General features: G+C 37.0%; 4 non-coding genes and 2 pseudogenes across 4 annotated transcripts; all 6 read left to right on the top strand.

Annotated features, from left to right (window-relative positions):
- The first annotated feature begins 915 nt into the window (after window positions 1-915).
- Window positions 916-1112, top strand: LOC149772378 (U2 spliceosomal RNA). The gene has a single exon (XR_016417716.1). It is a non-coding gene; the product is annotated as a U2 spliceosomal RNA (small nuclear RNA).
- Window positions 1113-2413: 1301 nt separating this feature from the next.
- Window positions 2414-2521, top strand: LOC149772377 (U2 spliceosomal RNA; annotated as a pseudogene).
- A 5255-nt stretch (window positions 2522-7776) lies between these two features.
- On the top strand, window positions 7777-7973 carry LOC149772376 (U2 spliceosomal RNA). The gene has a single exon (XR_016417729.1). It is a non-coding gene; the product is annotated as a U2 spliceosomal RNA (small nuclear RNA).
- A 1301-nt stretch (window positions 7974-9274) lies between these two features.
- LOC149772375 (U2 spliceosomal RNA) lies at window positions 9275-9467 on the top strand. Its single transcript, XR_016417715.1, has one exon. It is a non-coding gene; the product is annotated as a U2 spliceosomal RNA (small nuclear RNA).
- A 1300-nt stretch (window positions 9468-10767) lies between these two features.
- Window positions 10768-10915, top strand: LOC149772374 (U2 spliceosomal RNA; annotated as a pseudogene).
- A 5070-nt stretch (window positions 10916-15985) lies between these two features.
- On the top strand, window positions 15986-16171 carry LOC149772373 (U2 spliceosomal RNA). The gene has a single exon (XR_016417724.1). It is a non-coding gene; the product is annotated as a U2 spliceosomal RNA (small nuclear RNA).
- Window positions 16172-16712: the final 541 nt, after the last annotated feature.

Here is a 16712-nt window from a genome sequence, read left to right as displayed (position 1 = left end):
GGAAAAATTTACACAATCAATTCCTCGACCCAATCACCAGAGATGTGTGTTTTAAAACCATTCACGATATTTTACCAGTAAATTACAACATGTTCCTCAAGAATATTTCCAAGTCCAAGCTGTGCACGTTTTGCGGCGACATCGAAACAACAGATCACTTATTTTTTGAATGTGAGTTGGTATACCCGCTACAACGCCTTGTAATTAAATGGATCAAACAACTGTCACGAAATTCATTCAACACCTTCTATTCATTCTTAAAATTCGGTGTTCTCCCTAAAGAAGCTTCGTTCCCAGAGCCAGAATTCGAAAACCTTTGCCTCCTCTTATCAGCTGAATACAAATATGTCATCTGGTGCAAACGTGTTCGTGCCTATTTTTATAAGGAATCTGTCACATCCAACACCCTTCTCAACTTCTTCCTTAACCGACTAAAGTGTAGAATACGAGCCGATTTTCATAGATATCATGTCGTAGAATTTCTTGACAGATGGTGCCTGGCAGGCCTTTTCTGTTCGCTATACAACTTTGAATTAGTTATTGATTTAAGTCTGTGACGATAATAAACCATTAAATCCAATCTCACACGAACCTTACATGTGTAAATATGTATGTACGTTAATTATTTATAATTCCTATATTTCAAGCATGCATAATTATGTTTGTATCATACTTGTAACACATATAATTGTTCATTCGTACAGATCTACATCACTTCAGATATCTACATTGTAATTTTTTTTTTTTTTTTTTTTTTCATATGCACCATCCTATTGTGTTTTTACATGTATATCAATGTGAAGGACAGTGTGTCTGGGTGTATGTAAGTGTGCAGGAGTAAGTGTTAGTCCAACGCTTACTTTTTATTTATTTATGGTGTAAGCTGATACATGTAATTATTTGTATTTTGTTATCATCTATTTGTATCAATAAACAATTATGAAAATTAAAAAAAGTATCTGTTCTTATCAGCTTAATATCTGATACGTCCCCCATTGGGGGACTTCGATATTAAACTGATTTTTGGAACTGGGTGAGATGTCAGGGGCTTGCTCCGCTCTCGCCACGGGTTGGCCCGGTATTGCAGTACCTCCGGGATTGGCCCACTCCCCATGGGGAGTAATGAAAACAACTAACAATAATAAATCCATCTACACCTAAGTTGCTATTTAAGATTCCAAACTTTCAGGCATTTACTTTTTGTAATTTGTAGGGGTTTATTATTATCATTATTAATCTTAATTTTAATAATAATAATAATATTATTATTATTATTATTATTATCATTATTATTATTATTATTGTGAAGGGACTCAGGACCAATTGACACCAGCTGAAGGCTAGATGATATCTTAATGTCTTGTAACCTAAACTCGTATGCGGAGGCCAATTTCTCATGGTCTGATCTTTCTCCATTTCAGATGCCACTAATTTAGAACGGAGGACTGACAATTCACTTGTGACTATGCTACACTCGACGATTTCTAGTTCAACAAATGAACACCGTAAGTACACGGACGACACTGTCCCTTCCTAACTCCGGCAATTTCTTCCAATGCATCGCTAGCTAGCTCATTCAGCTGTGTTCCTTGCAATATTCACTTAAAAGGGGCGATGTTTTCATGTCATTTCCAATGGAATACAAGCGCTTTGATTCAGGTGGATTTTTCATCGACAGTGGCCTTGATAGGAGTCAGAGAGGATGCTTACGACTGGCTACCATGGCCCGCGCATGAGCAGATGGGTGAAAATTGGACTGTTTTTTTTTTTTTTTTTTTTTTTTTTTTGGCCATTGGATTTAAATTTTTGAGGGCATTAGTTAATCAGTCGTTGGTCAAGTTAGGTGAGGTCTGCTATACAACAACAATCAGGTCGTGTTTAATCCGGACAAAATGTGCGAACCTGCAAACGCCGATTTGTTGAGTAAGGAAAATCGGGACTCCCAATTGCCTTGTATTGCGGCCTTTCTCTGATGTATTTTCTAATGTGCGTAGAAGGTCTACCTTACTTGATAGCACTGTCAAGTTACGTCTTTCTTCTTCTCTCTAACAACACCCGCTTGGGTCCATCGATCGTGAACTGTGATGACGTCATGACGCTAAACTACGTCTCAATGATTAAGCTGAACAGTTGGAAGAGGGCCAATTTCCGAAGCCGACGTTGCACTACAGTACTCACGTTTTACATTAGAGTAACATCAAAATGTCCTAGAAATGACATCCTCCGTAGGAGTACCATACCATGATGAGGGGAGCACTATTGGAACGATGATAGCAGTGTCATTGTTGAGAATATGGCCAGGACGATAGGAACTGGTGGGCCTAAATAATTATATCGGTTGGATGATCAGAAGATAATTTAGGACTTGTTCAAAAAATGTTATATATAAAACTTTGAAAATGATCGATACTTTATCGCTTCTCGGCCTTTTGGCTAAGATCAAAGTGTAGTATCTGTTCTTATCAGCGATCTACCACGACTGTGTGTTATTCTTTTGGATTTTAATTGTGCATTATCCTTTTGGATTTCGAAATGTATCGCCATTTGGAAGTAAACCTGGAAAAATACATCGAGCCAGACATCTTCTTTCGGACCGTTAGGGTCGACGGCCGACTTCAAAGAGAAGACGCCATGAGGAAGCTTGAAGCAGCTGGTATCAATCACAACGACATCAAAGGAATGTATAGAGAGGGGGAGAATGCTCCATGGTGCGTAGTTCTCACCAGCAAGGAAAAAGCTAGAAATTGTAAAGGCGACGGTATCCGGTATATCGCACGCCAAATTGTCGAGTTACGTATCCACTGGCTGCCATTATATATATCTGACAATATAATCCATGACGTTTTGAAAGAATTTGGAACAATTTTAGATATACAGAGAGAAAACACCTTACTCGCCAAGGAATGCCTAGTGGAGAATGGAACCCGATTGGTGAAATTGGAAACCACAGAAATCGACATCAAACATATACCGCACATCATTTCACTAGGCACCATAGGCATGCTTATTACCATGAAGGGCCGTCCCCCCCTATGCCTGAAATGCCGACAATGCGGCCACTTGAGAAAAGATTGTCCCCAAAAGGGACCATCGTACGCTACTGCAGCCTCCTTAAACACCAATAAACCGCAAGCATCCAAAACCACAACACCCGCTGCAACAGGTAACACACCGACACCAGCACCTCCATCGACAACATCGACAACACCTGCTACCACCAGTACATCAACTTCAACACCCCCTGCCATTCCTACGCCTTCAGTAGCGCCCCCATCGACAACACCACCTGAAGAAATGGAGACTCCAATTGAAGAAAACCCACCTACATCAACTAATGACAAACGAGAACTGTTTGACCTCGAAGAATATAAGTGGACGGTCGTAACGAATAAAAAAGCGAGAACACAATCAAACCAGAGTGAAGAGAGTGAAATGTTTTCCTAACACCCCCATTGAACACACCGTCAACGCTTAACCGACCTAGGACTGTACAAGGACTTTTGAATGCGCCCCCATGGATCAGTACAAGACCAAGACTGCCTTATGGACTATGATTTTGAACTGTGGACTCTCATATTCAGGCTACGGCCTGTTAACCTTTCACTCAAGTTTGTTTTTTCTTATTTCGCAAATGCTTTGGAATTGTGTAATTCGGATTCATGTGCTTCACGGTATGGTCTCACTACATTTTCCCCATCACTACTCCCTATCAATCGATCTTTCATTTTCATTCATTGTTATACCTCCATGTTATTTTCTCTCCTTCCTTTTCGATTTCTACATTTTCCCTATCAACCACACCCTACTCCTCATTTCCACCCACATTAGGAATATTTCTAATATGTATATCATGGTCGCCATATTCTCATCTGTAGAAGCCCTCATCATACTTAACCATGTACGCACCAATATTATTATACAACACAATGGCTCAGAACATTAATATTATTAGTCTTAATTGCAATGGGCTCCGTCTAAATACTTGTAGCAAATTACATGAAATTGATCTTTTAATAAAATTATACCATATCGATATTCTAATCCTGCAAGAAACTCACATTGATAACCAATCCTCAGCCAAAGATATTCAAACTAAATTAAGATGCCACAATGCCATTTGGAGCTTTGGCACAAATAGATCATGCGGAGTAGTTTTACTAAATTTTAACATTCAAATAGACTTTTCTAAATTTGACACAGACTTTGATGGTCGATTCATTTGCCTTGATCTAATATTTAATACTACTCCATATCGTATTATTAATATATATGCCCCGAATTCCGACTCTACGAAAAACGAGTTCTTTAATACACTGTACCCCTTTTTGGCCGGGCAACATAACCTTATATTAGCTGGAGATTTCAACTGTGTCACAAATTCCAAATTAGATAGAATCGGAAGTTTAGACGAATATAACGACCTTGCAATTCGAAATCTGAAAACCATAATTTCTGAATTCCACCTAACTGATGCTTTTCGCCACCTCCATCCGTCTCATAAAACATATACATGGTATAAATTCTCTAAAGACCCATCCCTTGCTACCTTAGCCAGTAGGATTGATCGGTTTTATGTTTCAAACAGAATCAAAGATTATATTTTACACGCACAAATTGTTCCATTTTCCCAATCCGACCATGACGCGGTTTTTCTATCCCTGTCTTGTAATTCTTCTATCAACTTCGGTAAAGGCTACTGGAAATGCAACAATTCACTCCTAAGGCACACCGCTTTACGAACTCTCATCACTGGATTGTGTGAAAGAGAGTTCAGGTTTCATACTTTTACTTTAACATTTTGGGATGAACTGAAAACAAAAATTAAAGAGGAACTTATTCGTTATTCCAAAGACTATTCAAAACTCAAGTATTCAGAGTTAAAACGATTGAAGAAAACGTATTACTGTCTGAGAAATGAATATAATACGAACAGTAACCCTGACTATCTCAACGAATTACTTGAACTGTCTATGAAAATGAAAGAAATCCATAATGAATATTACCAAGGCTCTATTATTCGAAGCAAAGCCAAAATACTCGACAATAATGAAAAACCTAGTAAATTCTTTTATCAAACTGAAAATAAACGAGGTGAGAAAAAATGTATTAACGAGATTCAACACAACAATATTTCTTATAAGTCTAGTTCAGACATTCTATCATGTTTTCAACAGTTCTATTCTGATTTATTTACCAACGAACCAATCGATGAAACTCTGTTTGAAGAATTTCTTCGTGATCTACCACACATAACTGAAGCTGAAAATGAATTCCTTGTAGGACCCATCACTAAAGACGAAATATGGCTATCTATTAACGGCATGAAGAATGATAAATCTCCCGGACCAGACGGTCTGTCAAAAGAGTTTTATGTCACCTTTTTTGACATTCTTGGCGAAAAACTTACCAAACTTTATAACATGATATTTGATGCCAGTACCTTAACAGATTCTCAAAAGCTCTCGTATATCACTCTTCTTTGTAAAGACCCTCAAAACCCGACCAATATGAAAAACTGGAGACCTATCTCACTACTTAACGTAGACTATAAAATCCTTTCCAAGATTATCAGCAATCGCCTCAGTAAAGTAATGTCAACAATTATTCATTTGGACCAAACCTGCGGAATCAAAGGTCGCTCTATATTTGACAACGGCCATCTAATCCGAAATATCTATGATTATATAGACCAAAAACAACTACAATGTGCCTTTATTTGCCTAGACCAAGAAAAAGCCTTTGACGGGGTGAACTACTCCTTTATGATGAAAACCTTAGAATCTTTTGGATTTCACGCTGATTTTATCAAATGGATTTCTATACTTTACACTGACATATCCTCCTCCGTCATCGTTAACAATCACATTTCAGAACCTTTCTCTATTTTACGAGGGGTTAGACAAGGCTGTAGTCTCTCCCCCCTTCTATATGTGCTAACTTATGAACCTTTTGCAGTCAAAATAAGGTCGGATACTGAAATTATTGGAATAAATATACCTGGTACTACGGAGACCTGCAAAATCTCCCTTTACGCAGATGACAGCACAGGATTTTGTTGCACCGACAAATCCATTGAGAAGTATCTCTTCTGGGCAGAAACATATTCAAAAACCTCTGGCGCCAAAATAAACTTTAGTAAATCAAATGGGATGTTTTTAGGAAAATGGAAATCTCGCAGTGATCATCCTTTCGGTATATCCTGGATTTACAAACAAAAAATAGTTGGTTTTCTTTTTGGACACAATTTAACACATGACGACTACTGGCATACCAGCTCAGCTCACCTCCAAAATACCTTGCACCTTTATAAAAGCCGAAAATTATCCCTTATTTCAAAGTCTAATATTGTCAATCTTCTCTCTTGCAGTAAAATTTGGTACACTGCCACTGTTATAGATTTGTCCAAACATTATATTACACTCATGAATAGAAATATATTCACTTATTTATGGGACTCTACTTTCGAACCCCTGGCCCGTGCTGTCTGTTATAATCCTTTTAAAAAGGGTGGTTTAAACATCACAAATATCGAATGTAAATTAAGAGCACTAAGACTACAGCACATGCAAAAATTACTTGATGACAACTACAACGCCAAGTGGAAGTTTTTCCCAAGATATTGGATCGGATTGCAATTAAGGACGTATAACCCCAAATTAAGTTTAAATATATACACACACACTCTATACGCTCCCCAATTTTACAAAAATTGTTTAAATATCCTTAAAGATTTCACAGAAAAGAACCCCAGTTTTGCTTTTGGCACTGCCCCCACCAAAACCTTTTATCAATTAAACCTGAAAAATTTCGTTCTAGAACCAAAAATCCACAAACTTTACACTATCGATTTCACTATGGTATGGAAAAATTTACACAATCAATTCCTCGACCCAATCACCAGAGATGTGTGTTTTAAAACCATTCACGATATTTTACCAGTAAATTACAACATGTTCCTCAAGAATATTTCCAAGTCCAAGCTGTGCACGTTTTGCGGCGACATCGAAACAACAGATCACTTATTTTTTGAATGTGAGTTGGTATACCCGCTACAACGCCTTGTAATTAAATGGATCAAACAACTGTCACGAAATTCATTCAACACCTTCTATTCATTCTTAAAATTCGGTGTTCTCCCTAAAGAAGCTTCGTTCCCAGAGCCAGAATTCGAAAACCTTTGCCTCCTCTTATCAGCTGAATACAAATATGTCATCTGGTGCAAACGTGTTCGTGCCTATTTTTATAAGGAATCTGTCACATCCAACACCCTTCTCAACTTCTTCCTTAACCGACTAAAGTGTAGAATACGAGCCGATTTTCATAGATATCATGTCGTAGAATTTCTTGACAGATGGTGCCTGGCAGGCCTTTTCTGTTCGCTATACAACTTTGAATTAGTTATTGATTTAAGTCTGTGACGATAATAAACCATTAAATCCAATCTCACACGAACCTTACATGTGTAAATATGTATGTACGTTAATTATTTATAATTCCTATATTTCAAGCATGCATAATTATGTTTGTATCATACTTGTAACACATATAATTGTTCATTCGTACAGATCTACATCACTTCAGATATCTACATTGTAATTTTTTTTTTTTTTTTTTCTTTCATATGCACCATCCTATTGTGTTTTTACATGTATATCAATGTGAAGGACAGTGTGTCTGGGTGTATGTAAGTGTGCAGGAGTAAGTGTTAGTCCAACGCTTACTTTTTATTTATTTATGGTGTAAGCTGATACATGTAATTATTTGTATTTTGTTATCATCTATTTGTATCAATAAACAATTATGAAAATTAAAAAAAGTATCTGTTCTTATCAGCTTAATATCTGATACGTCCCCCATTGGGGGACTTCGATATTAAACTGATTTTTGGAACTGGGTGAGATGTCAGGGGCTTGCTCCGCTCTCGCCACGGGTTGGCCCGGTATTGCAGTACCTCCGGGATTGGCCCACTCCCCATGGGGAGTAATGAAAACAACTAACAATAATAAATCCATCTACACCTAAGTTGCTATTTAAGATTCCAAACTTTCAGGCATTTACTTTTTGTAATTTGTAGGGGTTTATTATTATCATTATTAATCTTAATTTTAATAATAATAATATTATTATTATTATTATTATTATTATCATTATTATTATTATTATTGTGAAGGGACTCAGGACCAATTGACACCAGCTGAAGGCTAGATGATATCTTAATGTCTTGTAACCTAAACTCGTATGCGGAGGCCAATTTCTCATGGTCTGATCTTTCTCCATTTCAGATGCCACTAATTTAGAACGGAGGACTGACAATTCACTTGTGACTATGCTACACTCGACGATTTCTAGTTCAACAAATGAACACCGTAAGTACACGGACGACACTGTCCCTTCCTAACTCCGGCAATTTCTTCCAATGCATCGCTAGCTAGCTCATTCAGCTGTGTTCCTTGCAATATTCACTTAAAAGGGGCGATGTTTTCATGTCATTTCCAATGGAATACAAGCGCTTTGATTCAGGTGGATTTTTCATCGACAGTGGCCTTGATAGGAGTCAGAGAGGATGCTTACGACTGGCTACCATGGCCCGCGCATGAGCAGATGGGTGAAAATTGGACTGTTTTTTTTTTTTTTTTTTTTTTTTTTTTGGCCATTGGATTTAAATTTTTGAGGGCATTAGTTAATCAGTCGTTGGTCAAGTTAGGTGAGGTCTGCTATACAACAACAATCAGGTCGTGTTTAATCCGGACAAAATGTGCGAACCTGCAAACGCCGATTTGTTGAGTAAGGAAAATCGGGACTCCCAATTGCCTTGTATTGCGGCCTTTCTCTGATGTATTTTCTAATGTGCGTAGAAGGTCTACCTTACTTGATAGCACTGTCAAGTTACGTCTTTCTTCTTCTCTCTAACAACACCCGCTTGGGTCCATCGATCGTGAACTGTGATGACGTCATGACGCTAAACTACGTCTCAATGATTAAGCTGAACAGTTGGAAGAGGGCCAATTTCCGAAGCCGACGTTGCACTACAGTACTCACGTTTTACATTAGAGTAACATCAAAATGTCCTAGAAATGACATCCTCCGTAGGAGTACCATACCATGATGAGGGGAGCACTATTGGAACGATGATAGCAGTGTCATTGTTGAGAATATGGCCAGGACGATAGGAACTGGTGGGCCTAAATAATTATATCGGTTGGATGATCAGAAGATAATTTAGGACTTGTTCAAAAAATGTTATATATAAAACTTTGAAAATGATCGATACTTTATCGCTTCTCGGCCTTTTGGCTAAGATCAAAGTGTAGTATCTGTTCTTATCAGCTTAATATCTGATACGTTCCCCATTGGGGGACTTCGATATTAAACTGATTTTTGGAACTGGGTGAGATGTCAGGGGCTTGCTCCGCTCTCACCACGGGTTGGCCCGGTATTGCAGTACCTCCGGGATTGGCCCACTCCCCATGGGGAGTAATGAAAACAGCTAACAATAATAAATCCATCTACACCTAAGTTGCTATTTAAGATTCCAAACTTTCAGGCATTTACTTTTTGTAATTTGTAGGGGTTTATTATTATCATTATTAATCTTAATTTTAATAATAATAATAATAATATTATTATTATTATTATTATCATTATTATTATTATTATTGTGAAGGGACTCAGGACCAATTGACACCAGCTGAAGGCTAGATGATATCTTAATGTCTTGTAACCTAAACTCGTATGCGGAGGCCAATTTCTCATGGTCTGATCTTTCTCCATTTCAGATTCCACTAATTTAGAACGGAGGACTGACAATTCACTTGTGACTATGCTACACTCGACGATTTCTAGTTCAACAAATGAACACCGTAAGTACACGGACGACACTGTCCCTTCCTAACTCCGGCAATTTCTTCCAATGCATCGCTAGCTAGCTCATTCAGCTGTGTTCCTTGCAATATTCACTTAAAAGGGGCGATGTTTTCATGTCATTTCCAATGGAATACAAGCGCTTTGATTCAGGTGGATTTTTCATCGACAGTGGCCTTGATAGGAGTCAGAGAGGATGCTTAGGACTGGCTACCATGGCCCGCGCATGAGCAGATGGGTGAAAATTGGACTTGTTTTTTTTTTTTTTTTTTTTTTTTTGGCCATTGGATTTAAATGTTTGAGGGCATTAGTTAATCAGTCGTTGGTCAAGTTAGGTGAGGTCTGCTATACAACAACAATCAGGTCGTGTTTAATCCGGACAAAATGTGCGAACCTGCAAACGCCGATTTGTTGAGTAAGGAAAATCGGGACTCCCAATTGCCTTGTATTGCGGCCTTTCTCTGATGTATTTTCTAATGTGCGTAGAAGGTCTACCTTACTTGATAGCACTGTCAAGTTACGTCTTTCTTCTTCTCTCTAACAACACCCGCTTGGGTCCATCGATCGTGAACTGTGATGACGTCATGACGCTAAACTACGTCTCAATGAATTAAGCTGAACAGTTGGAAGAGGGCCAATTTCCGAAGCCGACGTTGCACTACAGTACTCACGTTTTACATTAGAGTAACATCAAAATGTCCTAGAAATGACATCCTCCGTAGGAGTACCATACCATGATGAGGGGAGCACTATTGGAACGATGATAGCAGTGTCATTGTTGAGAATATGGCCAGGACGATAGGAACTGGTGGGCCTGAATAATTATATCGGTTGGATGATCAGAAGATAATTTAGGACTTGTTCAAAAAATGTTATATATAAAACTTTGAAAATGATCGATACTTTATCGCTTCTCGGCCTTTTGGCTAAGATCAAAGTGTAGTATCCAAAAAAGCAACGTGCAATATAGTATTTTTCTCAGTGTTTGAGTATATTTTGTTTAAATTTCATAGTTAAGATGTTTCGTCGTTTTGACATTGATCTGTCACCCTTTGTGGACGCAGATATATACAAGCGAACCTTACGAATAGAAGGAAGACTGTCCAGGGACGATGCTTTAAAGCGGCTCTCAAATGCGGGGGTAATTATAGCAGACATTGTTGGAATGTATAGGGAGGGCGAAAACTCTCCTTGGAATGCCGTCTTGCGGACTCGTGAGCTGGCTGAAAGTGTAAAGGCTGACGGGATCAAGTATCTAGCCAAACTAATTGTAGATTTGAGGGTACACTGGCTTCCTTTGTACATGAAGGATGACATTATCAGGGAGGTTCTAGCCCCTTACGGCAAAGTCATAGATGTCACAAGGGACAAGACAATACTGGACAAAGATACAGTGACGTTGAACGGTACCCGTCTGGTGAAACTTCAGACCACGGAATTTGATTCCAGACACATTCCGCACATAGTATCGTTAGGTTCATGTGGAATGCTGATTACCATGAAGGGCCGTCCGCCCATTTGTTTGAAATGTCGGCAATCTGGCCATTTACGAAAGGATTGCCCCGAAAAGTTGGCTTCTTACGCCTCTGTAGCCAGTTCACGAAGGGCACCGCCACCTCAAGAAAGAAATATTGTTCCAGAAACAGTGATTGCTCCCCCTGTGCCAGAGACACCCCAAACGGATCAGCCACCAACCCCCATTGATACACCTGTTTTAACGGCAGAAGAAGTGGAAATACTTACACAAGACGAGAATTCGACTAATGAAACTACACCTAAAGAATTGTTCGATGTCGATTCTCTAACTTGGCAAGTGGTCAACAGGAGTAAAAGGGCTCGGTCCATCCCTACGGAGGAGGATGATAACTTTATGGAGACTTCCACCCTTTAAACATATATTTAAATACAAAACATGGACTGCCCAAGGACAATGGAGGAGGTAAACGGAACAGAATTGACGACCCGGACCAAACAATGGATAATGATTATGAACAACGGACAATTTATTCCAGGATTATACCTGTTAATTTTGTATTGTATTAAGTTTGCATCTGCTTTTTTTGTAAACTCCTTAATCTTTCAATTTCTTTCTATCGTATCTCTTTTGTTTTCTTTATTTATTGTTTACATGTATCACTTATTTGCTCATACACCGTCACTTTATATTGTATTATTCTATAAGTCAGTTCTGATTTTTGAATTTTCGCTCATCATTAGTTCAGGCCAGCTCACTTCGTGCATCGTGATAGTACGGAGGAATTGCGTCTTATTAATATGCATGCGCATGAATGACTTTCTAATTGTTTTGGACATACCTCACCTTAACTAGTAATCATGGATCAAATCAATATCCTTACACTAAATAGCAATGGCCTTAGAGCCAACACAAATCAAAAACTTTATGAGATCAAAAACTTGGTATCTTCTCATCGCGTAGATCTTTTATTTCTACAAGAAACCCATGTAGAAAATAAAGCCCTTGCTTTGAAAATTCAAGAAAATCTGCAATGTTTTAATGCAGTATGGAGTTTTGGCTCGAGTCGTTCTTGTGGTGTCGCAATTTTAAATTTTAATAATAATATTCAGTTTTCTAAATTTGATACTGATTTGGATGGAAGGTTAGTTTACGTAGATTTTACTTTGAACCATATACCATACCGTGCGTTTAACATTTATACCCCTACCCCTGATTCAGATAAATGTGAATTTTTCAACTCACTGTACCCATACTTAACGGGACAACACAATATTATTTTAGCCGGTGATTTTAATTGTGTGTTAAATCATAAATTAGATAGAATTGGTGATTTAAATAATTATAGTGATAATTCTATTCAAACTTTAAAGTCATTGATATCAAACTTCAATCTAATTGACTCTTTCCGTAAGTTAAATCCTACAATTAAACTATATACATGGTATAGGAATACACAAGATCCGACTTTACCTATACAAGCCAGTAGATTAGATAGATTTTATGTTTCAAAGAACATAGTGAATTTCCTAATTAACACTCAAATTGTTCACTTTACCCAATCAGATCACGAGGCAGTACTTTTATCTATAGTAGGTAACTCTTCATTATCATATGGTAAAGGTTACTGGAAATGTAACAACTCACAATTAAACCATACCATATTAAAAACTTTCATTACAGATCTTATTAATAGAGAATTAAAATACCACGAATTTTCATTAGAATTTTGGGATATTTTAAAAACAAAAATTAAAGATGAAATTATTAACTACTCTAAGCAACTATCCAAGCTTAAGTTTTCCGAGATGCGATCATTGAAAAAAGACTATCATCTGTTACGACAGAGATATGACACTACCAATACAGAGGAACTCTTCCTCCAGTTACAGGAATTACGTTTAACCATTAAAGAATTACAATATAACATGTACCAAGGTTCAGTAATTAGAAGTAAAGCTAGCACTTTAGACAACAACGAACGCCCTAGCCAATTCTTTTTTCAACTGGAAAATAAAAATGGTTCTAAGAAACTCATTAAAGAAATTGAGCATAATAACGTGACATACAACTCTAGTTCCGATATTTTACGCTGTTTTGAAACCTTCTATTCTGACTTATTTACTGCTGAAGAAATTGATGAGAATTTATTCGATGAATTTCTAACTGGTTTACCTCAATTGACCACAGACGATAACCACTTTCTTATTGGACCAATTACAAAAGAGGAAATTCGGAAATCCATCACTATGATGGATACCAACAAATCACCAGGACCTGATGGATTGACTAAAGAGTTTTATGCCACTTTTTTTGATGTTTTAGGTGATACACTAGTGCGATTATACAATTTGATATTTGAATCAAACACTTTGTCTGATTCGCAAAAGGTATCTTTTATTATGCTATTATGTAAGGACCCCCAAAATTCAAAAAACATGAAAAATTGGAGACCTATTTCTTTGTTAAATTTAGACTATAAAATCTTATCAAAGATTATTACCAATAGACTAGGTCATGTTATGTCCAAAATTATACACATGGATCAAACATGTGGAGTGAAAGGTCGTTCAATTGTTGATAATGGTCATTTAATTCGAAATATTAGTGACTATATTGAACAAAAAGATCTACCATGCGCATTTATAAGTCTAGACCAAGAAAAGGCATTTGATAGAGTTAATTATAAATTCATGAAGAAAACTCTAGAATCTTTCGGATTTCACCCTGATTTTATTAAATGGGTGTTTATTTTTTATCATGACATAAGTTCTTCAGTTTTAGTGAACAATTTTATTTCAAAACCTTTCTCCATTTTAAGAGGAGTCCGTCAGGGTTGCAGTCTTTCTCCCCTTCTATATGTAATAGTGTATGAACCTTTTGCTATAAAAATTCGTAATGATTCGGAAATTATTGGTATTCAAGCTCCAGGTGCAACGGAGTCCTGTAAAATCTCGCTTTTCGCTGATGATAGTACAGGTTTCTGTTGCACGGACAAATCAATTCAGCAATACCTGTTTTGGTCACACATGTATGAGCGTGCCTCTGGTGCGAAGATAAATTATAGTAAATCAAACGGTATGTTCATGGGAAAATGGCGTACCCGCAGTGATCACCCTTTTGGCATTTCGTGGATAGACAGACAAAAAATAGTAGGTTTCCTTTTTGGCCATAAATTGAACAATGATGATCACTGGCATACAATTTTGAATAAACTTACAAAAACACTATTACTATGGAAAAGCCGACGATTATCTCTTGTATCGAAGTCTAACATTATTAATATTTTGGCCTGTAGCCAACTTTGGTACACTGCAACCGTGATTGACATTCCTAAACATTATCTTACCTTAATTAATAGAAGTATATTCCAATTCTTGTGGAATTCCAAATTCGAGCCTCTTGCCAGGGCTGTTTGTGTCAACGCCTTTGAAGATGGTGGTCTAAATATTACACAGTTGGAATGTAAGCTGAGAGCCTTACGTATTCAACATATACAGAAACTACTTGATGACGAATATTCAGCCAAATGGAAACTTTTTGCAAGGTATTGGATTGGTTTGCAATTAAGAGCTTTCAACCCCAGGTTAGGCCTAAATGTATATACTCACACCTTATATACACCGCCATTTTATAAAAAGTGCATAACAAATTTTAAAACCTTTCATGAGAATAATCCCGCGATTATTTTTGGCCAAGTGCCCACTAAAATCATTTATCAACGCGAACTTCAAACTTGTCTTTTACAACCTAAAGTCCTAAAACTATATGATTTCTATTTTCCCAACATTTGGAAACATTTACATAATAAATTTTTAGATCCAATCACCAGAGATGTGTGTTTCAAAACCATTCATGACATCCTGCCCGTTAATTATAATATGTATTTGAAACGAATTTCTCAATCAAAATTATGCACTTTTTGCGGAGGTATCGAAACTGTAGATCATTTGTTTTTTGAATGTAAAATTGTTTATCCATTACAACGTTTAGTTGTGAAATGGTTGAAGCAACTAACAGGAAACTCTTTAAATACCTTTTACACCTTCCTTAAATTCGGTCTTTTTCCGAAGGAGGCTTCGTTCCCGGAACCTGAATTCGAGGACATGTGCCTCCTATTATGTGCTGAATACAAGTATGCCATATGGATAAAACGTATACGTGCGTACTATTATAAAGAAGCGGTAACTAGTAACACACTGTTATCCTTCTTTCTATCTCGACTCAAATGTAGAATCAGAGCTGACTTTTCCAGATTAAATATTGTTCATTTTATTGATAAATGGTGTTTGGCAGGATTATTTTGTTCCCTGTATAATTTTGAGTTGGTTATTGATATCAGTCTGTAATAAGAAAGATAATGTATATTTCATATGTACAATGAATATCATCACCGCATTAAAAAGTTTGTTGAATAGCACCTATAAGTTTACACATAATTGATGTTTTGTGTTTATATGAATTTCGTTTATATCTTGAGTTAATTTTTCATACGTTACAATGTTCTTTTCAGGATTGTTCCTGGTCGTTAAAATTTATGCACATTTATAATTATCAACACATGTTTTGTACATTGCATCAGTATGTTCACACATTTTGTTATACTGTTCGTGCTGGTTTGCAGCTTTTAACATGTATATATATACACAAATAAACTTTTATGAAAAAAAAAAAAAAAAGTATCTGTTCTTATCAGCTTAATATCTGATACGTTCCCCATTGGGGGACTTCGATATTAAACTGATTTTTGGAACTGGGTGAGATGTCAGGGGCTTGCTCCGCTCTCGCCACGGGTTGGCCCGGTATTGCAGTACCTCCGGGATTGGCCCACTCCCCATGGGGAGTAATGAAAACAACTAACAATAATAAATCCATCTACACCTAAGTTGCTATTTAAGATTCCAAACTTTCAGGCATTTACTTTTTGTAATTTGTAGGGGTTTATTATTATCATTATTAATCTTAATTTTAATAAAAATAATAATAATATTATTATTATTATTATTATCATTATTATTATTATTATTGTGAAGGGACTCAGGACCAATTGACACCAGCTGAAGGCTAGATGATATCTTAATGTCTTGTAACCTAAACTCGTATGCGGAGGCCAATTTCTCATGGTCTGATCTTTCTCCATTTCAGATTCCACTAATTTAGAACGGAGGACTGACAATTCACTTGTGACTATGCTACACTCGACGATTTCTAGTTCAACAAATGAACACCGTAAGTACACGGACGACACTGTCCCTTCCTAACTCCGGCAATTTCTTCCAATGCATCGCTAGCTAGCTCATTCAGCTGTGTTCCTTGCAATATTCACTTAAAAGGGGCGATGTTTTCATGTCATTTCCAATGGAATACAAGCGCTTTG

This window comes from Sinohyriopsis cumingii, unplaced genomic scaffold (genome assembly GCF_028554795.1).
Source record: "Sinohyriopsis cumingii isolate HCF-2022 unplaced genomic scaffold, ASM2855479v2 utg001511l, whole genome shotgun sequence".
In the NCBI taxonomy this organism is placed as follows: domain Eukaryota; kingdom Metazoa; phylum Mollusca; class Bivalvia; order Unionida; family Unionidae; genus Sinohyriopsis; species Sinohyriopsis cumingii.
This window is presented reverse-complemented; position numbering and strand designations above follow the sequence as displayed.